We start from the raw sequence: 20,096 nt of genomic DNA, 5'->3' as shown, positions 1-20,096 counted from the left end.
TACACCATCTATATACTAATGATTTATTCATCAATCCCTTTGTTTTAAATGTATCACAGTAATTTTATTTTTTAAATTACCATATTTTAAAAATATGTATCCACCTTCACTAATTAATAACAGGAACATTGGCTGTGGTATTTTGAATTCCTCTCTCGATCCCAAAACATCCTTGTCCTTGGAATAAAAAATGTATTCCTAGAGAACAGGCAGGTTGCAACCAAGATGCGCTCAGTGTCCTTGCAGTTCTGGAATGGGTGGGTGACTCTCAGCTGTCAGAGCTTCTTCAGGTAGTGCCCCCTCATGTAAGGCTGGGGCCAGAAGAGATCCTGGAGCTCAAGTGGGAAAATAAATTAAAGAATATTTAGCAGAAGTTCCGTTAAGGATTTTTGCTTTTCTAGGGATGTTGAGTCTCACCTGTTGCTTGCTATGGTCAATTTTAAGTATCTTAGAGCCTTGATCTCTTAAGCTCTTGTGCAACTTAGGTAAGCAGTGGCTTATGGTAGTGGAAAGATCAGACTTAGCTTCTCAGGTGGTACTACAAGACATTTGCGTAATGAAGTTCTGCTGAGTCGGCAAAATTGAAAGCTTATCCTTCCCAGAACAGGACTTCTACATTCTTACTGACTTTGGATGTGACAGAGAAGAACAGGGTTTTGTTTGTGCCTGGTCAATTCTAAGTTTAATCTAGAATGGGCGTGACTCAAAAATGGGACAATGGACTTTCTAAAACAAATCTGCAGACTGTGATGCCCTCAATTATAGCAGGAGGTTTACAAAGTAATCTTACCGTAGCTTGTTTATTCATCAAAGCCATTCAAATTTATTTTTGCCTCCCCCACCCTCATGATTGTCATGGAAGCATGGTTGCTGAAATCCCTGACCGTAAAAAATATTCACAGTGTATTTCAATTAAAATTAACTATTCTGCTTTCAGGAGTAGACCACTGCAGCTTGGATGCATAACGGGGGAGGGGAGGAAATACCAGTATTCTGACTGTCTTGTTGGTTGTTGGGTTTGTGTAGTGGATTATTTGGTTTGCTTTTTTGGGGGGTGGGGGTTGTGTTGGTTTTTTTTTATTTAAGGTCAATGAAAACATAAAAATGTTTGAGATGTTTGTCTTTTAAAAGCAATAGTTGCCAACATTTCTGGCAGGGTCAATTGGAAATAAGTAAATATGAGGAGGCAGCTCTACTGAAATGAATGGACAGCTTGTTCCAGCTGAGGATTTGCTCTAGTATTTTGTTTTTAAAATTCTGTAAGCCTGCATGAAAATATGCTTATTTTTACACCCCAAAATAAACCTTTTTGCAGATGCCCCGCAGGCTCATAAACAGCTTAAAAGCAATTCTGAGAGCTGATGTTATTAGCAGCTGTAACTCTGTTTTGATTGACTGGCAGCATGAATCCAAGAGCCGTCCACTGAAACTCATAGAGTTACATCAGTAACTCCGAGTATAAATGAGATCATGCTATCGTCCTTCTGCAGTCTCAGCTTTGCATTTTACCCACTGCACATGCATTTTCTGGGCTGGTTAGTATTGTCATCCCTTTGCTTTCATGGGAACTGATTTCATTAAGTTTAATGTACAGTAATAGAGCAGACTTTATTTTCCATTGCCTTGTGTTTTTTATTTGCCACCTACACCGTGCAATATGAAGGTAAGACTTTCATATAGCGAATAGTAAACAGCAAGTAGAGAATGAATGTGCTTCTGGGTTTTATGTATTTTATTTTAAAAAGAGCTAACACTCCTCTGATCCCTTTCTTAGCATTCAAGTTTCTTAGGGGAAGAGTAGGATGATTCAGTAATCATGACACAACAGGCTGACTTAAAGTCAGGGTTCATTTCCTACTTCTACCAGCAGTGTTATTTTGAGACTCTTAATCCTTATGCTCTCTCAGTTTGCTTAAGTGTAAAATGTGGATAGCAAGACTTTCATGTCTGAGGTGATTTTAGGGTAAATTGTTTTATTTCTGTAATGTTTGTTTTGCAGCATTGAGCTTCACAGTTGAAACTGTAACAAGAATTTAGAGAAAAGTACCTAACAGACTATGAAGGGTAAAAGGTGATAAATGATCGTGTAGTTGTCACCTGTAAAAATAATACCCTTTAATTTCTTTTCTCTTTTACATAGTCTCAAAATCTCCCCCTCCCATGACAATCCCTTTCACTTCATGGAGTTACTATGTTGTAATGCCTGTCAACAGAAAGAGTGAAGTATTTGCATAGCATATTTAGCTAAGACTATGCCTTTATACTTCTGGTGTGATTGAAATTGAGTTGAGATTTGTATTTGACAAGACTTGTGGGTAGAGGAGAGATGGAGCTAAGCTACAGAGATTTTTTTATCTGAGGTTGATTTTGCCTTTCCCAGTAATTAGGTGTTTGTGATTCTCTAACAAATCCAGTTTTAGCACAAGTATCAAGCTTGATGGGTGATTATAATATTGAAAAGGCATTTACTTTTGCTCACAAACGCAAGCATCAGTGAAAACTGAGTTTGCAATCCATATAAAGCTTGACAAACAGACCTCCTATCTTTAAAATTATTTGTAGCCTGTGGTAGTTTTTCCTGTGTTTTTTAAACAGGCTTTGGACCTTGAGGCTTTACTGTGGCTTTTGCATAATTTTGAGAAAATATATACTTTCTGATCTGTGAAAGGAAGCAGTGCTTTCCAGCTCCTTGCCATGTTGAATTGTTTCTGAGCATAGGACGTGCGTTTGGCCCTGAGAGACCTTGGGGAGGATTAGGTAGAAACTCAAAGGCTCGGCATGGGCCAAAGGATGTGCCTAGAAAAAGCTGATTTAGGAAGTAGCCTTCTCTAGCAGCTCAGGAATGGTGTTAGCAGAGGAACCTGAGATCTAACAGATGGTTACGTGTCTGTGATTCACTGTCACAGCTCAGGTTAGACCAGTCTGAAAGCTGGTTTAATTTTTGTTCTCTGGGATGATGACTAAGAGATGGTAAGTAGTGGGGAAGACGGCAGGGAAACAGCATGTTTGAATCATTTTTCACTTTCAGCAGGATTTCAGAGGTAACATTTAAGAGAAAGATGTAAGAACAGGTGTATTTCTTGCATGACTTCCATTGCTGCTTTCTTTTTAAGCTACAAAACAGTATAAAAGATTTTACCTCAGAGTATCCATTTTTTGTCATTGTTTTTCAATATGTTCAGCCCTCAGGTAAATACATGGAACACCAAAATTTCAGCTTGCCAAAAGAAAAAAAAAAAGCTCTTTTTTGATACTGAAATAATACCTAAGGCTTCTAAGTGTCCTATTAGTTCTTTTCCATTCCAAGTGTATACTTTGCAATTTGGTAAATGTGCATTTGGCATAGCAGAATGAGGTATGACCCAGCCTTTTCAAAGCCATAGTTTTTAATTTTAAAACTCTTGTCTGTTGTCTAATTGGGTGGGGTTTTTTCCTAAGTTCACAACAATGGGAAACACCAAAACATTTGTACTGTAGTTTAAAATTTTCTTCCGTGCAAGTCTTCTGTGCTATCCTGAGTTTCTTAATTTTATTCCCTCTTCTGAAATCTTACTGCTTTTGTTAGACTGATGCAGAGAGGTATCCTGCTGCTTTTGTCTTAGTCCTCAGGGTCTAAGGACAAGACCTAGACTTACAGGACCAGTGAGTGCTCCCTTTCTATGCCAAAAGGCACCCAAAGTAATTTCTCCTTAGTGCCTTCGGTAGCAATGGTGAATCACTGGCCTCAGTACAAGGTCTGATGCTAAGGGTGATATGAACTGGAACCAGGTAAGTTACCATGCTTTCTAAAGTAAGTTTGCCACACAACATCAAAAAGATTTTTCATTATTGAGCCCTAGCATTTTTTAATTCCTGCTGTACCTTTCTGTTCCCTCAACAATTCCAATTAATTCAATATGGGATTGCATCTGCTATACAACAATAAAACATAATATACAGATGGATTTTTTTGCCTCCCAAGAGCTGTATGCTTCTCAAAGACTGTACCTGGAAGTCCTACATGATAAGAGTCATCTTTTTTTCATTTTTTTCTGTTGCTGGTACACTAAATTTTTAATTTTGACTATTGCATAGTGTCTATGGCCATTTTAGATAAAGTGGAAGAAGCTAGACACTGATTTCCACATTGGTGTTCTTTGGGGGTCATCTCTTATTTGGAGATTCTTGGAGGGATTTTGCTGCTAAACAGCATTTGAGGCTCAGGTAATTGATCTGTTGATGAGTTGGTGACTTGTATTTAACAACTAATATAGCTGGAGAAGTCATAATAGTTGCAGTATTAACTGCCCGCAGAACCTTTTTTCTGGAGGTCATCTGATGCCAGCTTTGTGTGAGAGAGTTCAGTGGGACTTACATCCATTCCCTGGGTGCTAAAACTTTTCACCCAGTGGTTTAGAGAAAATTCCTGCTGCTTTCAGTGTAAATAAGGATAATGTGATGACTGATGGCTGTCCTGCTTAGATAGCTCTACTGTGAGTAAGGTAGTCTTTCACAGAGGAGGGGCACAGACTGTGTAGGTCACTGACCTCTTTTGCTAGATTGGTTAGGAGTACTACTAGGCATTGGTCAGCACCACTCAGGGCTTAATGTGTTACTAATATAGTTAACTTATTTTATGTCATATTTGATAAGTGGAAGCAGTTGGCACCATTGAGCAGTAAGCCTGATGGTTGTCCCACCATGGCTAGTCTGCATTGCTGCCTACACTTTATTCCCTGCACTCTAGGCTGTAGATTTTGTGACTGTAAGAGCTCAAAGTAACCCTTATGAAACTTTAGGGGTCTGCTGTGGCCATAGTTTTCTCTTACAGGATTGACAGGAAAAAGCTGCTTCAGATTATTGCTGCAGCAAATGGGAGCGGAGAGCAGACCAGAAGAGATGCAGGGCTTCACCAGTTCCAGGAGGAACAAAAAGCAGCTTGTTTTCTTTAACACTAAGGAGTATTCATTAACATTATACATTTGGTGACCCTCTGGTACAGAGAAAATGGTCAACAGGGACATGCAAGGAGGGGTAAATTTTTTTCCATGGAAGCAACAGCATCAGGGCACTGCTTGTTGGGGTTTTTTTGTTTTGTTTTCAAAAACAAAACAACACAAAGAAAACCCCATCCAAAACCAAAAAAACACACAACACTTCCAAAATATTCTCTATTCAAACTTTTGTCTTTCTGTTCTCTGTTTGGACAAAGAGGAAATCTGTCCTGTAACACTGCCGTTTTTATTCTCAGGAGCTCTGATTAATTTTTTATCCTCTTTCAAAGAGCAACATAAAGGTCCTTGGTCAAGAGAGAATGTTTTTTTTCTTCTTACATGCATGCAGTACAGCATCTTGCTCAAAAAAGCAGAAATTCCCAACTGGTGCCTGTAGCTGCTGTCCTAAAAGAAATATGAATGTTTTCTAGAGCTTTTATTTTGATGTTTCAAACAGTGCTTTTACTCAAGAGTTCATTTTTTTCTAATGATGCATCTCTAATTCATGGTCAGTCTCTCACTGAGATGCTGGTTTTGATTAGCATATTGCATCCATCAGCCTGGATAAGTTACCCATTTGGTCAATGTCTATTATGGAATCCTGTATTTTTAGAAATTTTTATTAATAAATTTATACTTCAGTAACACAGCTCATGACAGTTATTTGTGTTTCTGTTTGTACAGGAGCAGCTATTTGTCAAGTTAATCCCTTTGTCATCAAGGGGTATAGGAATTCTGAATGTAGAGTGAGCCTATGTATACCCCCTCACCCAAAAATAAGCAGCAGAAGCATTTGCTTATGCAGGGGTTCTGGCAAATGCCTGCTAGCTTCCCCTGCAAAACAAACGTATCATTTCCATAAACACTCTGGGTATGCAGCTTCTACCCTGTTTGAAATGTATGGCATTTTTATATGAAGAGAAGAGGCATAAATCAATCTTCACTTTTAGGAGCATGGCTTTCTTCCAGACAAATACTTTTGGGTGTGCTTAGTTTGACATGTAACAGGTTATATTCGACACTCCAAATATGAAAAGTTTCCTGCCGGAACATGGCATTAGACCAAAACTGATATATTTTGCATGCAAACAGGAGACCCGTTAGACTGAGTCAATGGTCTGCTCTAAGAGGAAAGGAAGGAGAATGCTCGGACTGCATTTATGAATAATCAGAAATTAACCATTTGTGTCAATGTTTCAAGCCTTATTCCTTTTTTAACCTGACCCTTTTTTGTCAGAGCAAACTAGAGAAGAACAATGGCTCTTGCAAATGGGTATGAGAATCATCAGCAGACCAGTAGCTATTGTAAAGTGCACAACTATAACTTCAAAGGAATTGAAGTCTATGCATCACTTGGCGGCAGAAAGGGGACTTTGCCTCTCAGAGTAAAATAACACTGAAGGTGGCCTTCCTAGTGACATTTCTAATGTGGTTAGAGCCCCTTCCATTCCTCTGTGTTCCATAATCCTTGCTCATCTCTATATACTACTTTCTTTTTAGTGCCATTAAGCACTTCCTAGGAAGCTTTATTTTTCATAAAACAGCCACATATACTTTTCTTTCCCCTTGACCTCTTTATTTTCTAGCCTTAGTGCTAGGGTTTTTTGCCACTTGCCTTTTGCCAGTTGATTGTTGATTTATTATATAAGTGTGATCAGGCACAATAAAACTGGTAATTGCATATCAGTAATGCCTTTCTTCCATTATGAGACACTTCTATCATAAATACTCAGACCTATTATTTTATTATTATTTTAAATTAGTCTGAATACACATTTTGCCTATTTTACCAAGTCCAAATTCTTAAAGATCTGAAATTACTTATGTGCCTCATCCCTTTGAAAATTAATTGAATAGAAAAGCTCTCAGCCTGAGGGATGTGGGGTTTGATATATTTAGATGTCTTGTGCAACTGTATGAGCAGGCATGACATCTCACTTCCATTTATGTACAGGTGTACTCCATACGGATATAAGAATAAGCCTGTCTTTTACAGACTGGCAAAAAGGTGTCCTTTATTTTTCCTATTTTGTTCTGTGTTGTATTGAAGTGCACTTAACCTAAAAACAATTCTATGTCCCTAATTTATTCTATGCACAGCTTTAAAGAGAAGGAAATTGTTCAAATTAAAAGGACATTATTTTAAAGGACTTTTTTTTCCCCCCCCAGCACCTTTATGGAGGGAAAGACAAATCAGCAGAAGACATGTTCTGTAAAAGTGCAATGAGGGGGCAAGAGACCATCATGTCTTTCCTTGTTCAGCAGATGATAAACCAGCTTCCTAACCTTTTTGGATCATTTTTTAACAGTGATGCTCAGAAGCAGACCCCACTGTTTGAAATAGCTTCTCAGTTCCAAAACCTTACTGACCTAATCCAACAGCTGGCTGTCATCTAAACTGGTAATCCTGTTCCCTCCTCCAACCAAAACTGTGGCTATCAAGTCTTGCTTTCTTCCTTGCTTTGACCCTGCTACTTACTAGTTAGCCAGCGCACTTTGCCAACAAAACAGATGCTGATGCAATGATGGCTTTTTTTCCTCCTTTTTTTTTTTTTTTTTCCTTTTTTTTTTCTCCCCCTCTCCACTGGTTTAATTTTCTGTCTTGGCAGGTGGAGGTCGTTTATTCTGTTGCCAGTCAAGCGCTTAGAGCCAATTCAAGGCGGAGAGGAGGGATGTTTGTGAAGAACTGAGATGAGGAAAGGGAGCAGTAGCACCTCATCTGTTTGCATTGTGGTCTGTCTTGTGCCACTCTCCTTGTTCTGCAAACCCACAGCTGTATGTGGTGATCTATCTGCTAGGTGCTGTGGTACTGTCCTTTCACAGGCACTGTAGACCTCTAAGGCAGCATAAATCCAAAAATAATGTTTCTTGCCAGCTTACTGAGGTACAATGTCTAGGCACGGGGTCAGAGAAATGCCTATGTCAGTGCTGAGGAGGCAGGGCAACAGCTGGCAGGTGGGTCAGTCTGCTCGCCTTAGGACTGCAGCATCTCCTAGGGCTGGAAGTCAGAATCATAGAAGATACTGTACTACTTGGAAAGGGCTGATTTCTCCCAAAAGGGAGCTCTAATGTTTGTGAAGTCCTCTTTTACCTACTAATTGTCCTGTTGTTAGCTTGATCTACCCATGATTTACATCATTGAGATGGATACCGGTAAATACTTCTGAACCAGCTACCATAATTCAGAAGAGCCCATCTCTAGCCAGATTTATTCACATGCAATTCCAGAGCCACTTTCTTTGTGCCTTAATTATGCAGAATTCCCTGAGGCTTCAGCAGGAGTTTTGACTGTGCAAGTGATGCTGAATAAAGTTTACAGGGCTAATTACCCTGTACTTTGATTTGGCTCAACTGCTCCAGCAAAAGTTTGCTGTTGGATACACATGTGTAATTACTGCTGGAGATGGTAGTACTGGAAGAAGCCATCTCAAGGCAAAATTGGTTTTATTAATATCTTTATGAATTAAAGCTAGTGTTTCTTACTATGCTTTTACACTTTTCCAAGACATAATTTGTATCCAAAATGGTGTGGAAAATACAGTAAGTTAAGGAAAAATCTGTACTTTATACTGCAGCATTTCCCTCTGGTTTTTATTCCCAAATGCTATCTGTGGCTGCAAATGGCTGTTATCATGAGGCATTTTTTTCTTTTTTTTTTTTCCTTTTTTTCTTTTCTCTCTTTTTTAATTTGTTTTGTTTTGTTACATGTTGGCTTTCCCTGTGGACTTTTTCTCTTGGTTTTCCCAGAAGGTTTCAGTGTCTTTCCCAGAATCAGCAGCAATTAAAATGTCTCCCAGAAGGACAGATTTTACTTCCAGCTGTGTTCTACAAGTGACTTGAAAAGACTTAATAACTCATGCAGAAAGTGGCTTATATTCCAGGGGAATTACTTAAATGGCTTCATTTCTTACTTCAGCTCTGAGTTCAAAGGGGATTCATATGGCCCCCATGCCACAAATTCTGTCTTTAATTCAGAGGCCAAACTGACATCAAACAGGAATGAAAAGCCCTTCTGCTGTCCCCGCTAGCAGCGCAGTGAGGCTTTCAGCTCAGGGGAAAGGTCATACCCAAAAAACTTCCTAGAGGCCACTTTCAGCAGCTCTTCCAGCTGCCTGCAAGAGCAGCCTGCGGGGTGGTGCTGCTGGGTGCTGGAGAACTCCCGGTATGATAAATTATACATGTTGGTGGTACCTGCTGCTCCCGTATCTGATGTGCTTTGAATCGAGCTAGAGTATATTTGAGGGACTCTGTACCTCTTGCAAACTCTCCTTTTATAAATTATTACTAATTGGAAATAGCTTAATGCTCAGTGGTGCTTAAAGACGCAATTCCCATTGAAGTCAGTGAGTGTACTTAGAGCATTAAGTAGGTCTCTGCAGTACTTGTGGATCAGGTACCTGGTGCTGAGGTAGTTCCTGTATTTGTTTTGCCTTTGTGAGTAGATATGGTAGCATAAGAAAAATATTTTGTTTTCAAATCTTTTGCAACTTTGTCTTTTAAGTAGTGTGTTTGCTATCTTTTGACATGGTTAGTGAATGTTGTTTTCCTCTTCATTTCAAGTGAATGAAAGATGATCGAAAAATCCTGTAGTGCATTGGAAAAGTGTCCCAGTTGCACTTCTTCATCAGATAAATGTTGTAAACTGAAGAAGCTAACAAAGCTAGTGATGTTGCTGTTTACCATTTTCACTGGGATCTTTTCCAAATGCTTATTTTGCTTTTTCCTTTTTTTCCTTAAAAAAAAAAAAAAGAGCTGTAAATTCCAATCCATTTCCTTACCTTTCTGTATTGCTCCTTCCAATCCTCCCCCCAGATGCCAATGATAGATCTTAGTAGCTTTATTTTTTTCTTTGTTCGGTTTTCTTCCTCTCAAAACTCAGGGTAGAGGAGATTCTTTGCAGATCATTATTTCCTCTTTTTTATCTTAGCTAACTGGCCTTTTATACCATGTTTGGATACAGACCTCTTACAGCAGAAAAATTATGGTTTTGATACATGGAGTAGCTAGATACCTTGTAACTTACAATGATTTTGCTGTTTTGAATTAGTTTATGTAAAAAAACTATGTTCCCGGAGGAAAATAAAATGTGACATCTTGCCTTGTGCAACTGACTGCTGCAGAATTAGGGGGGAGTGGGGGTGGGGAACAAAATTTGAATTTTCCAGTGTTTATTTTTCTCTCTCTGTCCAACCTGTTGCTGTGGGGCGGTGGATGAAACAGAAGCGGTGGCTGTGATGTGTCAGTGATTGATAAGTGAAGGGCTATTTTGTTATTCAAGAGCCATTCAACTCCACATTGTTTTTCCAGACAGTTGCCCCTGTCATTCAAATTATTATTACAGTAAATGTTAAAACAATGCCACCTGATACAGCAGCTTACTTGGTAAATTTAACTTGATTTATTGTGCTTCATTGTCAGGATGTTTGAAGGGGCAGTTACAGCAACCCTTATCAATTTAAACAATGCACAAATTTATTAATTAGCATCAATTAATTTATCCCCAACTCTGATTTCCAGATCAATTGCAGCTGTTTCTTGAGGCATACTCTGGAAATGCATTTTGAATGCTCTTTTCTCTTGAACCTCATGGAAAGGTAGCAGACCTTCACTGGCAGGACCAAACCAAAGGATTTGGGTGCTTTGGCTGTACGCCCCTGCCGTGCGTGTGTTTTAGCATAACATGGGAAAAGCAAAGCAGCAGCTGGAACAGCCGGTCTCTGAGTTTCTGTCGTTGCCTACAGTGCAAGTGCAGGCTCTGGCTGACTGGGTGGTGCTGCTGCCATTTTACCTTGTCCCCCAAGGTTTCTAAATTCTGTTTCAATTGGGTACCATAAGGAAGATTAAATATTTCTAAGGTTTTTGTATTGAACTGGTGCCTGAATATCAGTGTATTTCCCTCTTCAAAAAGAAAGCTTGAGTCTCAGAGCTCAGGGGCTGCTTGCTGGGATATGGGGTACCTCATCTCAGGTTTTCTTTCTGCCCAGTTCAATATAGTTTTAGATCCTGTATCACTCATCTATGACATTTGTCTTTGCTTGCTTTTCTTGCCCCTAAAAATTAATCTCACTGAAATGGAAGTGTCTGCATGAAACATGTTGATTTTTGATGAGTTAGCCTATATTTAAGAGACTGTACTGCTCAATCTTGGTGCATAAAGTTGGTGGGGAAGAGTAATTGAATAAACAAAGTGGCAAACAAACAACAATGGAGTTAACGCTGAGTAGGGATTTTTGCTGCCAGTGAGGGAGGTGCTGTTTATTTTGCCCTAACTCATACTTTGTTAATTCAGTAACTGGTAACTGGTCTGGGATTTGAGTCTCTCCATTTTGACTCATGAAAACTTAATTTTCCATGACACAAACACAGAGTGAAAAGTACGTGGTTCAAATTTTGAGAAAGCTGCTGAGGAGGATCCCATCCTGTGCTAATGGAAGTCTTGCTGCTGTTCTTGTGTAGTGGGAAAAGCAAGGCACGGAGAAGAGGTGCATGGATAAGTGCTCCCATTAGCGTTATGTAGAAGATAGCATTTCAGCTAATGTGCCAGACTAATTTCCTGCCCACACAGTCTCCTGTTCTTGTGTTGTTCTCCCCCTTCCCCTCTTGGTGTAAGAGAGAAGGCTGCAGGGACTTTTATTGCTCTTTACTATGGTCTATGCCCACTCCTAAGCCTTTGTTGCACTTGGTTGTCTGTGCTGGTGCTGGCATGCACAAACTAGAAAACAGGCTTATTCTATTAGCTCACGAGGATTACCAGAACCCCTGAAGTTCTTGCCTCCTAAGTGACAATGATATCACAGCATCCCCATAATTTTATTTTTTTTTATAGCTGAGTCTTGCATCTGTTGTTGAACTAGTGTGATTTATCTTCTGTAATATACTCAAACCATGTTATGGGGTGATGTACATCTAAGAACTTTTTTCTAAGCTTAGTTCTGCATTTTTGGCTATTGGGCCAACTTCTGTAAAATTGAGAGATCCAATACCAGGTAATTAATATGCAAAACAAAGAGCTCTGCCATAAAATGTGTCTCTGTTGTAAAAGGTATACATGTAGAAGAAAGGGAAATCTTATGCAATCAAGCCCTTACATGTTTTAGAGAAGCACCGTATGTCTTTATTTGAGCCCTTAATTTTTTAATGAATTTGGTCTGCATGCAAAAGTATCCTGTAAAAATCCCAGCAACAACAAGGTCAGATGCTAAATTGTGGAAGGACAGTTTGAGGGATGACGCTTTCTGAGAGTCATCTTGCAATTTCAGTTTTGAATGTTGCTGTTTTGTTTTTAATTTTGGGACTCTCCATGGAACCCCCCAAGACTTTTGCTTTTTTACTTTCCAGATACACCATTGTTTTCCTGTGTTTGTTTACCTTTTTGGTGGCATGAGCTAGTCTGCTCACTGCTATAAAGTGAATCTAACCAGGTCAAGTGCTCTGCTCAGCAAACACTCTTCCACGTTGGTGCCTTTAATGCGCATTGCCTCCTTTGCGCTTGCCAGTGTGCTGTGGGTTGCCATCAAGCCATTCCCTTTTGCAGCTGGTTTCGTGGTTAAGCACATCTTGGGTTTCCTTCATCTTTTTTGCCACAAATGATGCTGCAACTTCAGTGAAATGGTTAGAAACTTGTCATAAGAACATAAGAAATAGAAAATCATTAATCTTAATGTTACTTTCTGCTGTTGTGCTTCTTGTGATTTCCCTGGCCATCACTATTCCTATTTTAGGTGCATAAATTCCAAGGTTTTGTTTTTTGTCTAGTTTTTAATTTTCTCAAGTGCTTCTTAGAATAACACCCCTGAATGTATACATCACCCAAATGTAATCATACATGTGTCCACTAATCCCTAGTGGATACTAGCTTAGTGAATCATTTCAGGCACTCTGTTATAATAAAAATATGTAATCCAACCATCTGCCCTTCAAGATACTCAACAAGAGACATATCCTAGTCTTATTTGTGTTGGTGTAAATCCAGAACCCCTTTATATCCATTAGAGGCTTTAATACAGATAAATTCTGGTTTTATATGGAATCAGGGTTGGACCAGTTGCATATTGACTTTTCATCTTAAATGGTGTTATTAGACTAACAGGGATTTCACAAATGCTGAATTTTCTCAGGTGGGAGCACCCTAGTCATATTTGCCTTATGAAGTTCAAAACCGACAATGTGCAGCATTCCTTTAGGTTACAGCCGGCTGGTCCTGCCTTTGGAAATACGATCCTGGTTTACGTACTTTGTGAAGCTGTGTTTTTAGCATGTTCATTAAATTTTATTCCCGGTTATGTTCAGATAGCACTGCAGAGGGGTAACTTGGAGCAGTGTTTGGCTCCATTCTTGACAGATGACAGTGGGTATAAGTTGGAGCAGAATTTGGCATGTACTGTCCTACTACTAAGACAGAGAAATTTATTTTAATAATTGTCATTTGAAATATTTAACAGACTGTAAACTCCTACAGGATGCCTCCTAACATACCATGATTTTTATTTTGCATGTGTAAACAATAAAATAATGATTGAAAAACCTGTTCAGATTTGAAAGATAAATATCAGCAATTAACAACAGAGTGGATTATTAAAATCTCACTTCTCAATGAAAGAGTACATCATATGAAGAAGCCAATGTTTCTAATGGCTCTCCTCCTGTCTGGTATCCAGAAATCAAACAAATGCAAAAAGAGGTGCTCATCTGGCACTGCTCATAGTATAAGGTCCCCTGAAGAACACAGTTTTCCTGCTGTAAAATCAGGATAAATGAAAATGGAGACTTCGTTGGTAGTACTTGGGGTATTAGGTCTTTGCGAGGGCATCCTTGTGATCTGTTTCCCTGTGGCTTACAGGGTGGAGACAGGCAAAGAAAGGAGCTCCTGGGGATACCGTTGCTTCTATGAATAGATTAACAGGATGGCTATTTAAAATTACTGAGTGTTATCTAAATTAAAGCAAGAACAGTCCGTCTTTTCGGTCAGGTATGTGTTGTTCTGAATATATACTTCTGTGGCTTTGATCCTGTATCATCATTTCTATTTAAAAATTTTGTGGTAGCTTTTGCTGTAAGGTTTGTGAAGCTTCTATAAAAGGTGCTAGGGTGAGTACACAGAGGTGGTACTCATCCCACAAAATGCAAGAACTATATATGTGTTCTTGAACTCCACCTACAGGCAGATGAATGCTGTGTTTGGGAACGGGTAGGTTCTAGCCTTGCGTATTTTCACAGCACGGTTGTGTTAGAGGGGTACTCTGGGGGCTGTTATTCCCTGTGCCTCAGCACAGCCTTGAACGTTGTGCTGGTAACTGTATTTCTGGCAGTGTTGCTGCTGGCACGTTCAGGGCTAGCTTGGGTATCTGTGTCTGACTTTGTTTTGCACGTAGATGTGACCAGCCTTGACTGGTTTGCACTGAGAGCAGGTGCAGTTTGAGAAGCTGCCTTGGGCAGATCACTCAATTCCCACCCCCTCCCTGCCTTTCCTGTGTATGAGTTGAAAATAAGGCTTGTTTTGCTTTGGATTTCTTTGAAAATTTAGGCACAAAGGGTGCTACATAAAAGCCTCAGCACATTTAAATGAAATAGCCTCCATGGTGATGGGGGTGGAGGTAGAGGTCTAATGTCCAGGTGGACTGCTAGGAAGACAAGCCTTGTTGCACTTCTTTCTAAATGGTGGTTCTTGCACATAGTCTTAAGGCTCAAAATGTGATCAGACTGTAACTCTTCAATTTTCTGTAAATTTCTTCCCCTCTACATCCTTTTGAACAAGTTTCCTTCCTCTTCTCCATTTCCAGCATGCACATGTATACCTAGCGCTGGTCAGGCAGGACAGGAAGGAAGGAAAAGTTCAAGCTTTTACCACTATCATCTTCTCAGGCTAGATAAAATGAATCCCCAGGACATATTTTATACCTTTTACTACTAAGTACGCTACTGAGGAGGTTAGTAAGAGTGATTGCCCTTGCCATGGGCACCCCCAGACCACTGGAGAAAGGGTGAGTTAGTGATTCCTTCTTCTCTAAGTCACTAGAAAACGTTGGTCCTCAAGGTGATGGAGGAAGGGAAAGAGAAAAGAGGGGTTATCCCTGGGGCTCTGTGCTCACTAACTGCACTGGCTGCTGTGATATCATCTGCTTCATCTGAGCAGGTGTTGAATTACTATTCAAGGACTTCTGAGGATTATCATATTTCTTTTTCCTCCCCTCCCTCTCCCGCTCCCCAAGATGGTACTTTACAGCTTGCCCTTGTCTTCTGCCCTGGTGCTTTAAGGATTAAGCCAAGTGACATGACTTCAGATCTGAGAATTTCAAGGAAGGTTCAACTTGTATTGTTGGGATCTTCTGTTATAGATGCTGGAAATACCATAGTTTTGACTTTTTTTTTTTATTGCTTCAAATGTGTTTATTTGCTATAAAACATATGCTTAATATAGACTGCTATACCCAAGGCTTGTTCTCCGTTAATCAGCATCAAACACAGTAAGCCAATGTGGACCATGTGTGTAGAGAAAAATCAAATGGATGAAGACATAATCAGAGCTATTCTTCTGCTCAGAGTGAATATTAACAACAGTGTTTTATGATAAACTATAATTGAGGACATTAACTTACTAGGGAAAATCATCTTCCTTGACAAATAGGCATAAGTTGCTATTGCACCAGGTGCTGACAGAAGCAATATTAGGTGTTTTTCAGTAAGTCCGCCTGCATACATACGTGTTTATAAGAGAGCATTTTATGATCCAAAACAATATTTTTGTGAAAGTGTTCCAGATTCCAATTTGATTTCCCCACTTGCTTTCTCTTCTTAGACAGCTAAACAAGTTTCATCTCTATTTACATTTTTGCAGCTACAAGCATAGTTTATACACATTTATCTGTACCCATAAGTATTTAGCTAAATGTGCTTTGCCTATCTCAATATTATCACAAGCTTTTATGCAAAGGTAGGCCTGATTTTTGGTCCAAATTTGTATTTAGAGTATTCTTTTATTCTTGTACATCTGAATCTGGGTAATTTTGTTGGTGTCTGTGGCAATGCATCTGTTTCACAGGTCAAATAGAAGCAGAGTATGACTTAATCTGTTTTATTGTGCTGCATTTGTAATAGAGCAAAGAACTTCAGACTATGACAACAAAAATAGAAATGTTAATTTTAAAAAACAACAACCCCAAACAAAACAAAACCAAACCAACAACAAAAAATACCTATACCTTTCATTATCAGGAATGGCAGTCAGGAAGCATAAGAAAGCATTGGTTCCACTTAGGATTATGCAGACAAAAATTTGTCTGTGTGATTTGGGGTTTTTTTCTTTCTTTTTTCCAGTGGAACATGCTCCATGGATGGCAATTGAACTGTTTGATATAGCAGCAACAAAAGGAGGAACTTACCACTATGAATTCATGTAATTTCAGAAAGAAAACAAACAGAAAAGTGCATGCAGTAGATGAATGCAAAGATGGAAATAGGCAAGACCCTTGTTCCATAAAAGAAATCCCAGTAATCTGCAATTTTATTTTGGCTGTGGTGATTCATCTCCCTTCAGAAGTTTCTCAACATCGACAACTGTTGTATGCTGTCTTTGAAACCCACACGCTCCTGCTGAAGCTGGGTTTGAATCAGCATGGAATTTGGCTTATCAGACTGTGTCTGAGAAGCCAGCAGTTTTTGTCATGCCAGATTGCATCTGGATTAAAAACTGAACAAAAATGTAGTGACACATTGTGAAAGGAAAAAGACAAGCTATATTGGCTTCACTGAAATCTCATAATCAGATAAGTGTTTCATACTTTGGTTATTATAGTTATTTAAGCAGTAATTTTATTCATTAAGTGTGCACTTTAAAGTTAATGTTGTTGGAGATATTTCAAGTATTAGAGATGTGCATGTAAGTCACTTTTCATATTGATGTGTCTACTGATTCTCAGAAGAATTTAGCACACTTTTTGATGTGATTTTATGAAAATTAGGATGGAAGAACAGAATATTTTTTCCAGAAACCACAAATACAAAACAGTTTTATTTGTCATCATGTCTTAAGAGGACATTGGTGCAGTGTCCTAAACCAGTGTGGTTTTAGCCAAGCAGTGACTGATTTATCTCACTCCTAAGGAAAACTGAATTAACTTTAAGTGTACATTAGTAGTCTGGACAGAAAATTAGTAAGTAAGAGTTCATATCTTTATTTGCAGGAGGTTAAATTCCCTTTCCTGAAAGGAGTCTGATGAGTGGTCCTGTACTTCTTTCTGAACAAGGGTAGAGAGCACTTTGGTGGCTGCAAATTGAATACTAACCTAGGAGAAACTGGATGATTGCAAACAACCTCTCCTGAACATTTCTCAAAAAGCATAGCTGTGGAAATTAGCTATTTCTAGATAATCATAGCTAGATTATAAATAATGTCAGTTTGATGGGGACTGAGGGAAGAAAGGGGCAGGAATGGGACTGTCAGAGTTACTTTTGAGAATGACACCTGGCAAAAAAGCAATTAGGGTTATTTGGACAGCTTGCCCAAAACAGCGTATTTCTTGATGGAAGGAGTAGCTGCCTGTACTAGATGTGGCTTTCTGTAAAGCCATCAGGATTGTGCTGAAAAAAAATACAGGCCATGTTTAAGCAGGCTGTTGTAAAGTTTAAAACTGAATGTGTAATCCCAGCCTAATAGGTAGGTGGGTTATTCATTACAATACTGATGTATTTATTTGGGAAAAAAAATGGCACATCAATGCACATTTAATGTTAAATCGCAGTACAAGACCAGTGAAATCTAGCTTTATCACTGCTGGTGCGGGAGGGCTGAAGGCTGAGACGTTTTGACTGTAAGAAAACAGTGTCAGAGTTGCAAGGGTCTTGCATATATAAGAAAAGACAGCATAGGAAAAATAAACTCGCAGTGTTCTGAAATCTTGGCGGTTTGCCCCAGTTTTATGAAAAACCAAAGGATAGTGAGATGGCTTAGTCCCAGAGCATCCCACCACCTGAGTTAACATGTCACTGGCTGATAACAGTGATGTTGATGTTAAGGAATGCCCATACAAGGCACCCATAGGATTAATTTGCAGATGAAATTACGGAAATACAATTCTGTGAATATTGCTGGGAAAAGCAGATGAAACTATTGGCTTATGCAAGGGCTTTCGAAAAGTTCTGGTTGATGGAGGTGGCACAACAGCTCATATAATGTAGAATGATCTGGGACACCAGAGGAATCAGATCTCCCTCAGCTTCCTTGGCACCAATTCCCAAGCACAGCCGCTTGGTCATGTGGATTTGCTCTGCTACTTTTCTGTGGTTCTGAAGCTCTTCTGAGGCTTTTGATAAATGGAAGTAGGCTTCATCAGGCTCTTATGCAATTCCTCCACAAAATGGTGACTATTGGAACACATGAGGACCTGGGTTTGTCTCCCACTAACACAGCACTTTGCTGTAACAAGGGTCAAGGCAAACACAGGTCATCATCTGACACTAGTACAGTTACAGGCCTGGAGATTTTTGTTGTTCTTGGCTTCTTTCAGATGAGTTTAACATGCCTTATCCTTTTTTTCCATTGCAGCTGGGGTAGATTTTCGTGCCAGTTTCCCAGTAACTGGATGGTACTGCAGTTGTAGAGTATGCAGGCTCACCTTGGGTTAAATGGTTTCCTCTGTTTCAGATTTTGTGCAGTCCAGATTTAAATTTGACAATGTTTGCTTAGGATTCTGTGCTCAGCACTTTGTATTAGACAAGAAGAAACCCTGCATTTAAATTATTCAGTCTTGAGGACTGATGAAAATTGTCAATCACATTCTAGCAAATTTAACTTATCCTAAAGGATGCTTACGGGTTCAAACACTCACATCCAGTTCCATTTATAGATTGTTTTGGTTTATTTTGTCACCGAGTGACCTTGTCTTCCTTGCCTTCTGGTGTATTTTTGCATTGCCCTGCAGATGGTGGGCAGGAATCTGGTTTTGGATATTAAAATAATAAATTCTATTATCTTCAAGTTGACCAGACTGACAATGAAACAAACAGTATGGAAGTGAACAATTTGTATTCTGTGAGATTAAAAAACAATAGCTGGCATGTCCTGCCCAAAGCAGGAGAAATACCAGTGCAGCAGGTTATTCAGTTGATGCTAATTGTGAAGTCAGTAAGTATTATGATTATGTTTGGTATTAACTTTCTGTCCAGGCATAAGGAGAAGAGATAGCATTAATTATGAAGTGGCAATGGGGCTGGTGGGCAGGGGGAATCTCGCAAGGTGCGTGCAACAGACCTGAACTGGACACCCGCCTGTCCCACCCCACAGTGTAAAAATGTTTCCACCTCACATCAGGATAACAGCCAGAGCCTGCCAGTGTTCGATTAAAATAAATAAATAAGTAAAAAGTTGGCAGGATTCTTCCAGGACCAGCCTTCTCAGGAGCCACCCCAGGCTACAAGGGATTGGGAGAGCAGCGTCAGGGTGGCCGCCTGCAGTAATGTGCCCCAGGTGTCCGGCCAGAGCGGACACAGCGTCTGGCATGGGGATGGCAGGGTACAAGGCTGCACGAGGCCCAGGTTGGCACCTCAGGGGTGCCCAGGGCATGAGGAGTGGTGTGGAAGGTGTAGGCTGCCAGTTAAATCTTGCCCCCTGCGCTGGAGGCAGCGCTGCCCCTGAAACAGGGCTTGGCTACGGGGGCTGCAGGCTGGCAGGAGCCATGTTTGCTGGCTTGTGGGTCAGCACGGCGGGGGGGCTGGCTGACAGCGATGTGATTCCATTAGGAAACTTTGAGCCTGCTCTGCCATTTGTGAGAACAGTTTGGTCAGGGCAGCCATGTTTTCCCCTCCAAAGGGAAGCCCCACCGGGCATGGTGAGCAAACTACATGGGGAGAGGTTTGTGCTTCTGCACTTGTTCTGGGTTTGCTGCTACTTCAGCCAAAAGAGACGGTACCTGGGAATCAGCCGGTAGACCAAAAGTCATGTTCATTAGTTATACATTTACCCTTCCACAGGTGAAGATCATCAGCCAAGAGAAAAAAAGTTAATCTTTATGCCATGTCCCAGCCCTGAAACTAGATGGACAAAAGCCAATTGGTGATCTCCATACAGTAACAGCTTTTAATCAAAAGATGCTTGGAAGGAGAGTGATGGTTGAAGTATCACCGCTGAGA

General features: G+C 39.9%; 1 long non-coding RNA gene across 1 annotated transcript in view; it reads left to right on the top strand.

Moving 5' to 3' along the window:
* Positions 1 to 20,096, top strand: part of LOC119145502 — a 343,024-nt gene that overhangs the window by 160,487 nt on the left and 162,441 nt on the right. The gene's annotated exons all lie outside the window — the stretch shown is intronic.

This window comes from Falco rusticolus, chromosome 3 (assembly GCF_015220075.1).
Source record: "Falco rusticolus isolate bFalRus1 chromosome 3, bFalRus1.pri, whole genome shotgun sequence".
Taxonomy (NCBI): Eukaryota; Metazoa; Chordata; class Aves; order Falconiformes; family Falconidae; genus Falco; species Falco rusticolus.
The sequence above is the reverse complement of the archived record's forward strand: the minus strand, read 5'-3'. Positions and strand labels throughout refer to the sequence as shown.